The 8417-nt window shown below is 38.9% G+C and overlaps 1 protein-coding gene and 1 long non-coding RNA gene across 2 annotated transcripts in view; one reads left to right on the top strand and one right to left on the bottom strand.

The window, feature by feature from the left end:
• DUSP16 (dual specificity phosphatase 16) overlaps positions 1–8417 on the bottom strand; it is a 106066-nt gene that overhangs the window by 90259 nt on the left and 7390 nt on the right. The window lies entirely within an intron of this gene.
• The window catches only part of LOC102768133, a 10572-nt gene continuing 2161 nt past the window's right edge, over positions 7–8417 (top strand). The window contains exons 1-2 of the long non-coding RNA XR_435477.2: positions 7–1016; positions 3134–3265. This is a non-coding gene — a long non-coding RNA (uncharacterized LOC102768133). The remainder of the gene's footprint in view (positions 1017–3133; positions 3266–8417) is intronic.

Below are 8417 nucleotides of genomic sequence, written 5' to 3'. Positions count from 1 at the left end.
GGCGCTGCGCCCCAACAGGTATTTCAAGGGTTCCTCCACCCTCCACCCCCCCGCCCCAAGACCCAGCCAGCGCCTTTCCCTCCTGCTTGGGCCGTTTCCAGCGGCCTCGCCAGCGTGAAGAAACGCAAACAATGATTTGAGAGAGTTACAGTCACTCCTGTAAAAAGTCTGACGAAGGCAAACGTTAGGGCACGGCCCTGGGTTATGAAAGCGAAGCTGCAGGTACTTGGAGAAAAGTCGCGCTCGTGTTGTCAGGCGCTCAGCCCTCTGTCATGCTTGTCGCTGGAAGCCCCCGCATGAATGTCCCCAGCATTATTCCACTGGGCTTCTGTTTTCTTAGACTTGTTTCTATTTACAACTTGAATGAGCGCGAGCAGCCAAACATTCTCTTTAAAAAATGTTTTCTGCATGGAACAGTGCGCAATCGTCTTTAAATCGGACCAGAAGTTCACTGCCCCTGGAGGTGCCAGACCCTGTGATGGTAGCTCTATACACTTTGTGCATTTTCGTATTTTGGATTTAATTACAAGAGCTTTGTTTTGAGACACGTTACACACTTTGAAAAACTGGAGACCTGAGGTGGTGACAAACCAGGACTTGGGATCACTGACGAGGACAATCGGAGCTTTATTCTAGTGTTCTTTGAGCATTTGAGCATGGAGCTGCTTCGACTGAGAAGTACTCACGTGGATATCACATAACAAAGATGTGATTAATGACGGAAAAGCACACTGAGAACGGACTGCTCCGGCCAGAAGTTATGTGTAGGAATCATCTAACTCCTAAAATATTCCATTTGCAATGTACTACATTTGGGACATCGGTCCCTAAAGGCATCTTTCTTGTGGAATGTCCATGTGGACACTGCCTAAGGGACTTTTTTTTTTTTTTTAATTGGCTCAAGAACAGAGAACCAGGTTTGGGGTGGATTAGAAAGATAAAACATCTCCAAAAGTCTTTTCTGCCTTTAAGCCCTGCAACTAAAGTGCCCTGGCTATGACTGATCATCGTTTAAGGTTAGTATTGGGGTAAGCCTCTGGGAACTTCCAGCCCATCTTCTAGAGGAAAGGAGCCCATCTGGAAATGGGAGACCGCTGGGCACTTCACCCAGTTAAAAAAAAAGCCTGAGGGCCATGGGTGGAGAGCCCACATTCTACTGCCTTTGACCTCTAAGACTCCCGCGGAGGGGAAGCAATCTCTCCCCCTGCTCCCTGTCCTCTGGTGGCCAGCAGGTGTTACTGCAGCTTCCATGGGATTCTCTGAGCTCAAGTAAACCTCTGACAATCTAACCATAGACCTGCTGGTTTTAGAACAGTTTTGAAGGGGTAGTTGCATCTCAAGTCTGCTTAGTTGGAGGAGCTGGGATTTGGGGAACGGGAGGAAAAGAGAGAGAATCTTTGTCCTAGAGGTAGAGAGCATTGATCTTGCCTGGTTGAAAGGCACCGTGTGAATTTATGGAGTACCCTTTACATGCTGCAGCTTCAGTAGCCTTACTCTACTGACACATCTTGAAACCTCTGTCCCCTTTCTACATCTATACAGCAAGTATATTGGAGTCCCTTCCTTGTGTTGTGATGCTATGGTAACTATTACAGGAGCCTTCCTGGTGTGTATCATCTAATTAGAAAAACAAGATATAGAATAAAACTAGCCTAGCTGACATGGCTCAGTGGTTGAGCGTTGACCTATGAACCAGGAGGTCACGGTTTGATTCCTGGTCAGGTTGTGGGCTCAATCCCCAGTGTGGGGCATGCAGGAGGCAGCCAATGATTCTCTCTCATCATGGATGTTTCTATCTCTCTGTCTCCCTCTCCCTTTCTCTCTGAAATCAATAAAAATATATTTTAAGAAAAGAGAGAGTTTTAATAATATTCTATAAATATGTACTTAAGTTAGCAGCTCCCTTTTCCAATAGGAAGGAATCATTTTTGATCATTTAGTTTATCCTAGGGATCATTTTAATGTCCCCAAAGCAAGTGTTCTTAGCCTAGGATTCATGGATCCCTAGAGAAAACATACATAATTGGCTTCAGAGGGTCTAGGGACTCCTTAAAATGTTGTGCATATATGCACATGTGTGTTTTCCTGTGAGTTGGTCCCTGGCTTTCAACAGATTTTCAAAGGGTTTTGTTACATGCAAAATAATTATGACCTACTTTACATTTAAGTTTTGGCTGTGTTTTATGGATGGTAGTTGCTGTTATTGTCCTAGGGCTCATGGCACAATATAAATGAATCAAAGTTCTGGAAAGAGGCAAGTTCTGCCTCAAAGAGGTGACACTGTGTTGGAGGAGAGCAGTCCATATTTGCAACAGAGGAGGAGGGAATATTCCAAGAGTTTGCCTCCAAACGAACTTCATGGAATAAAAATTTTACCTATGTAACATGAGAACTAGACAATGACTAAGACATTACCTGGTACCATCCCACTCATTTTATATCTAGGAAAGTGAAGGTCCAGAGAGGTTAAGAGGCTTGCCCACGGATGCACACCTAGTTGGGGACTAAACTGAGATTAGAAAAGGGTCCTTCAACTCTCACCTGCACTCCCCATCTAAAGGTTTACAAAGAAACTGAACTAAATATAGTCCTTAAAGTCTAATAGGAATTGTGTTTAATGCATTCATTTAAATAAAGACATACTCATTCCTAAGGAAATGGAAGAGGTAAAGGGGTTCAAAGACGTGAAATCCAAGCTCAGAAAAAGATGAAAAACCTCAATGTCAAATTAAGATGTACAACCAAGAAAGAGTAAATATCAATAGTACCCTGTTATCAATGTATAGCTGATCTTTCTGTGGCAAATATGTAAATTGACACAATAAGTTAGAAACACTAGGTGATTTTTCACTTATCAATTTAGCAAAGATTGTTAAAATAGTTCATCTCAGGATTAACTCAAGAGTGACGAAACGGGCCTTATTACCATAGGTGAGAGTATGAATTGGTATAACTGTTCTGCAGGGCAATTTGGCAGTATGTTTTAAAAATAGACACCCAGAAATTCCACTTTGAGAATTTATCTTAAGGAGATAATAGTACTATTTTATTAATCATAATTTAAAAGAATAGCTAACATTTATTGAAAATTAACCACTTAATCCTCACAACTATCATTACCTCCATTTTACAGTTAACATGCTCAAGGTTGCACAGTACATGGAAGGGCTGGGATCTGAATCGCCTGTACTACGCAACTAATTGGAATCAAGGTCATAGAGGCCTTATAAGCTATGCCCAAGGCGTCAGGCTTTCAAGACTCAAGGTAAGTGATGGGGAAGCCACTGGATGATTTTAAGTAGAAGAAATGACAGGATCAGATCTGCATTTTGCTATATAAAGAGTGGTTTGGTGGGGAGGACATAAAGCAAGATAAGAGACACCTGTATAAGTTAGCGAATTAAATATAAATAAAGGCAGATTCAAAATATAGTAAAAAACTAGAATCAAAAGGATCTGATGACCAGCCACATCTTAAGTGGGGAGGTAGTATCAAGATTGACTGACTCCTAGGTTTCTATCTTGAGCTAATGGGTGAATAATGGTGCTGGTTGCTATGGCAATTGGAAAGGTGGGAAGTTGAACTTTTTTAAATATATTTTTATTGATTCCAGAGAGGAAGAGAAAGGGAGAGAGAGAGAAACATCAATGATAAGAGAGAATCATTGGTTGCCTCCTGCACGCTCCCTACTGGGGATCGAGGCCGCAACCCAGGCATGTGCCCTTGATGAGAATCGACCCCTGGACCCTTCAGTCCACAGGCCGACGCTCTATCCATTGAGCCAAACCAGCTAGGGCTGGAAGTTGAATTTTAAGCATGTTGACTTCAAGGTGCCTATGGAATCTCTCAGGCAAGCATGTCAAACTTGCGGCCGGTGGGCGAGGCATGCGGTCTGGCGGCCACAAGTTTGACATGCTTGCGAGGAATAGATCGTTGCATCTATGTGTCTGAAGCTCACAGACCGTGTTTAGGCAGGAGATAAAGATTTGGGATCCCTTTGGCATATTTAGTTGCAGTCATGGCCAGGGGATGAGATCATGCAGAGAGCGTAAGAGAAGAAAGGTGTTGGGAATCGAGGGAATACTGATATTTCAGGAAGAGAAGCTTACAGGGAGGCTGAGAGGAGAAACTAGAAAAGCAGTGGACATTGCTGTTACAGAAAGCCAAGAAAAGAGTTTCAAGCAGGAAAGAGCATACTTCCAGTGAGTTAATGCTCAGAGAAGCCCCATTAGATAGATTAAAAAGATTTTCTTTGATTTAGCAATAGTGACTGTGGAGAGAATGGTTTAATCGAAAACAGTCTTGCTTCTATAAGACTTCAGTGAGTTGAAAAGGGAGTAAGAAGGAAGAAAATGGAAACAGTAGAATAAAAACTACTCTTTCAAAAAACTTGACTGTTAAGGAGAGGGAAAAAAAAAAGGATAATACCTAGCTACAGACAGATGTAGGACATTTGAACCCTACAAAGATCCTAATGTCCTAATAACCAGACTGTTTGTTTTGATTTAATCAAACAATTAATAACAAACAGGTAATAGAGAAGTACCCGGAGAAAGGAGAATTTCTCCGTCGCAATCACAGGAAAGTAGCAGATGGACTTTTGCTATCTGTAACCCATACTTTATTTTCAGTATTAGGTAGAACATACATTTGGAGTTTATGTCGAGGTTGTTTTGACAAGTCTTTTAATAACTGTAAAATAAAATATTAAGGATAAAAGCATTATCATTCTAACATGCAGTGTACTCATCTTTCAAAAGGCTGAAAAATTCTTGTATAACCAGAAAAAAATGATGGTGGTAGTAGAAGGGAAAGTAAACAAATGAAAGGCTAAAAAATATTTGTGAATTTTGCTTCTTTTCATGTGATCCTAAAGGAAAATAATTGGAATGAACACAGTGATTCCTTTTTTCTCTGATAAAAGGATATAAGAAAAAATGATGTCCGTTTTTGAATATCAGGGATTTTTAACTAATTTTTCCATTTTCCAAGTAAATATAGGTTTCAAGTCCTCAGTGGCTTTCTGGACTAACAATGACAACATTCAATAACAACATTCGTGTTTATAAATGTAAATAAACATTTACCCTTAGGAACAAACAGTCTTTAACAAATAACTGAACCTCTGTTCAATGTTGGTTAAATAGCAAGATAGGATATTCTGACAAGTAGCAAACAAGTACTTTTTAATTTTGTGTAAAATCTGTTTTTTAATGTATGGAAGATAAAAATCTAGTCTTCTTTAGGTCACTGAGTTTTAGAAATATCTTAAACTATTACTATAAAAAGACAACTAGAAATTAAATGGAATTTGAAAATAAACTAATATTGCCATATTAAATCAAATACACAACAATCAGCTCTTTTGTACAAGTTATATCCTGGGTTTTTAACTCTTGTTATAACCCTAAGAATTAGGTATTATTATCATCTTCCTAATTTACAGTGGAGGGAGTTGAGGCTACGAAAGGTGTTAAAGAGTTAGCCCAAAGACATATTGCTAGGAAATAGCACATTAGAACCCACAGGAGGTTTTGTTAACAAAAAAAAAGTACAAAATATATGGCATTCAAAATAACAAAAACACAAAATAGAAGGCATTCAAAATAACATTATAAGAAATCTTAGAATGTGCTTCTGTGATTATTGGTCCAGTTTACCCAGATATGTGCTACAAAAGCTGGTGGAAAAATGAGAGGTCACTGAGCTGAGACAGGATAGCCGGCTACAAATTCCAGCGACTGGCTGTGTGACTTGAGGGACACTTCGTTTCCTCATCTGTAAAATGAAGGTAATTCATACAAACCGTCCAGAGCTGCTGGGAGGTTCAAATGAATACCAAGTAAAGCACCAACCTAATGCATAGCCCGCACGGTAAACACTCGCTGCATACTGATTCCTCCCTTTTTAGGAAGACTGGATAGAGCTGACTTAGATCTTGAACAATAGAGTCAATTGGGATATTAAAAGAGAACGGGGAAACTCACAGGAAGAGAAAACACATAGAGACACCGCACGGAAAGAGAGTTTAAAATGCTTTAACTGAAGCAGATCTTTGTATTGAATTGTGTATAATAAGCCTGGAAAGCAGTTTGGGGCCAGAGTACATAGGGCCTAAGTCAAATAATTTAGCTTTTATAAATAGCAGGGAATGGCGGAAAATTTGGTTCCTTTTTAAAATTATTCTTTATTGGCTTTCATTTCCATTATAAGGCTATACATGTGCATTACTAAAAGTCTATAAATTACAGAAAAGTGTAAAGTGTAAAGAAGAAAATACAAATCACCTTATTCAATGGTTATCCTTGGGGGAGAGAGAAAAAAAATTTATTGCTAAATCCTTTGGTGGTATTTTGATTCAATTTTTCCTTTACCATGTACATTTATTTTAATACTACTAATAATAAAGTTTAGAAATACATAGAAAACACTAAGCACATTTACATAACTGTTTTTTTATGCAAAGGCTTGCCTTTGAGAAATCGAACTGCATATTTGGGTTGGTCAGATGACCAGTGAGAGCTCCCCACTGCTAGAATACATGAAATTTGAGCTACACATTTATATGGTACAATATTTGCTTATCTTTATTATGTATCTTGTCCTGTAATTTCAACCTATAGTTGTAACATTTTTTTTCCTTTTAATTTTAATATAATAAAATTATTTAATTTAAAAACAAAATATTGCTGCCATTACACTGTCCAAGGATAGACCCCTGGGGATATTTGGGAGTACCTTCTCCGGTTTAAAGGTTTGGACTTCGAAATGGATAGGCTAAAAGTGGGATTTTAGGTGGCTTAGTCTTACCAAAGCATATTAGAAAGGTCTAAGAAAAGGGATCATGGAATAAGATAGACTATATTGGGTTATGGCAACAATTCATACATAAGTCATAAAGGGCCAAGACTGTTACAGTGGCAGTGAACATGGAAAGAAAGCAACAAATGCAAGAAATAGCACAAAGGGAGAATTGAGAGGAATTGGTGATTCATGAGCTACGGAGGGTGAATAAGAGGAAAAATGAAAGATGAAGCTAAGGTGTCACCTTTGGTCATCTATATAAGCTTCAATTTCCTCATTTATAAAATGGGGTTAATAATTGTACCTTCCTCGTATGGTAGCTCAGAGGGTTAAATGCATGATGTCTAAAATGCTTAGCACAATAACTGGAATGTATTCTCAGTAAGTGTTAGCTGTTACTGCTTTTATAGCTATTGAGTCTAGATGACTTGATTAATTAAAAAAATCTTATTTTTTTTTTAGAGTGGAAGATGTATTTTTTCTTATCGTCTAAAGTTTTACATATGCCTCCTTTTTCCCCAATTAACCTCCCACTCTGCCCCCCCTCACAGCCATTTGATTAATAACAAAATTCTTAAAATAGGAAACAGGGTGGAGGTCTGAGGTTGAGGGAGGTGGGGTTGGCCTGTATTTTATGTCAAATTTAGGTTTATGGTATATAGTGAATTAAAAACGTTCAGCAAGAAGCCACCACTGGCCAGTGATGCTTTTAACGACATGTACATGCTAGGAAGACTCCATATTCATGAGAAGCAGACATATGGAGAGTAGATATCCACCACAACCTCCATTTACTAGTAGAAATTACCATAACTAATGCACACTCTCTACATGTATCAACTTCCTGGCTGAATGCTCTCCAGACAGGACAGATAACAGGGTAGTGAAGCACATAAGTTTTGGAACTAGATCTGTTTGAATCCCAGCTTTTCTTACTATTTTCTGATTTCAGGAAAATTAACTCTCTAAGCTTCAGTTTTCTTGTTTATAAAATGGGATAGTAAAAATTGTCACCTCATAGGGTTGGTTGATGGGAGGATTCAATGAAACTGTTTAAGTGAAATCCTTTAAGTGTATTAATTTCATAAATAAAAGATGTAATGCAAATACCAAGTAATCCTGTCTCTCCTGGAGGTTATGAGTTATATTTATACTAGAGGCCTGATGCACAAAATTCGTGCAAGGGCCTTGGTCCCAGCCCCTATCCACCGCTGCAGCAGCCAAGGACCTCTGCTGCGGCTCCCACCCGCTGCGGCTTTGTCCAGAAGGAAGGATGTCTGGTCTAATTAGCATATTATGCTTTTATTATTATAGATGTCTTCTCCACCCTTACGGGGCCAAATGTGAGAACCATTCTTTTTTTTAAATTTATTATTCTTTATTTTATTTTTATTTTTTTTAAAATATTAAACCTCCTTTTTATTTTTTTATTTTTTTAATTGTTTATTTTTTTATTGATTAAGTAATTACATATGTGTCCTTATCCCCACATTACCCCCCCCACACCTCCCACTCATGCTCTCACCCCCCTGGTGTCTGTGTCCATTGGTTATGCTTATATGAATGCATACAATCCTTTGGTTGATCTCTCCCTCTTACCCCCGCCCCCCAA

This window comes from Myotis davidii, unplaced genomic scaffold (assembly GCF_000327345.1).
Source record: "Myotis davidii unplaced genomic scaffold, ASM32734v1 scaffold1017, whole genome shotgun sequence".
NCBI lineage: Eukaryota > Metazoa > Chordata > Mammalia > Chiroptera > Vespertilionidae > Myotis > Myotis davidii.
This window is presented reverse-complemented; position numbering and strand designations above follow the sequence as displayed.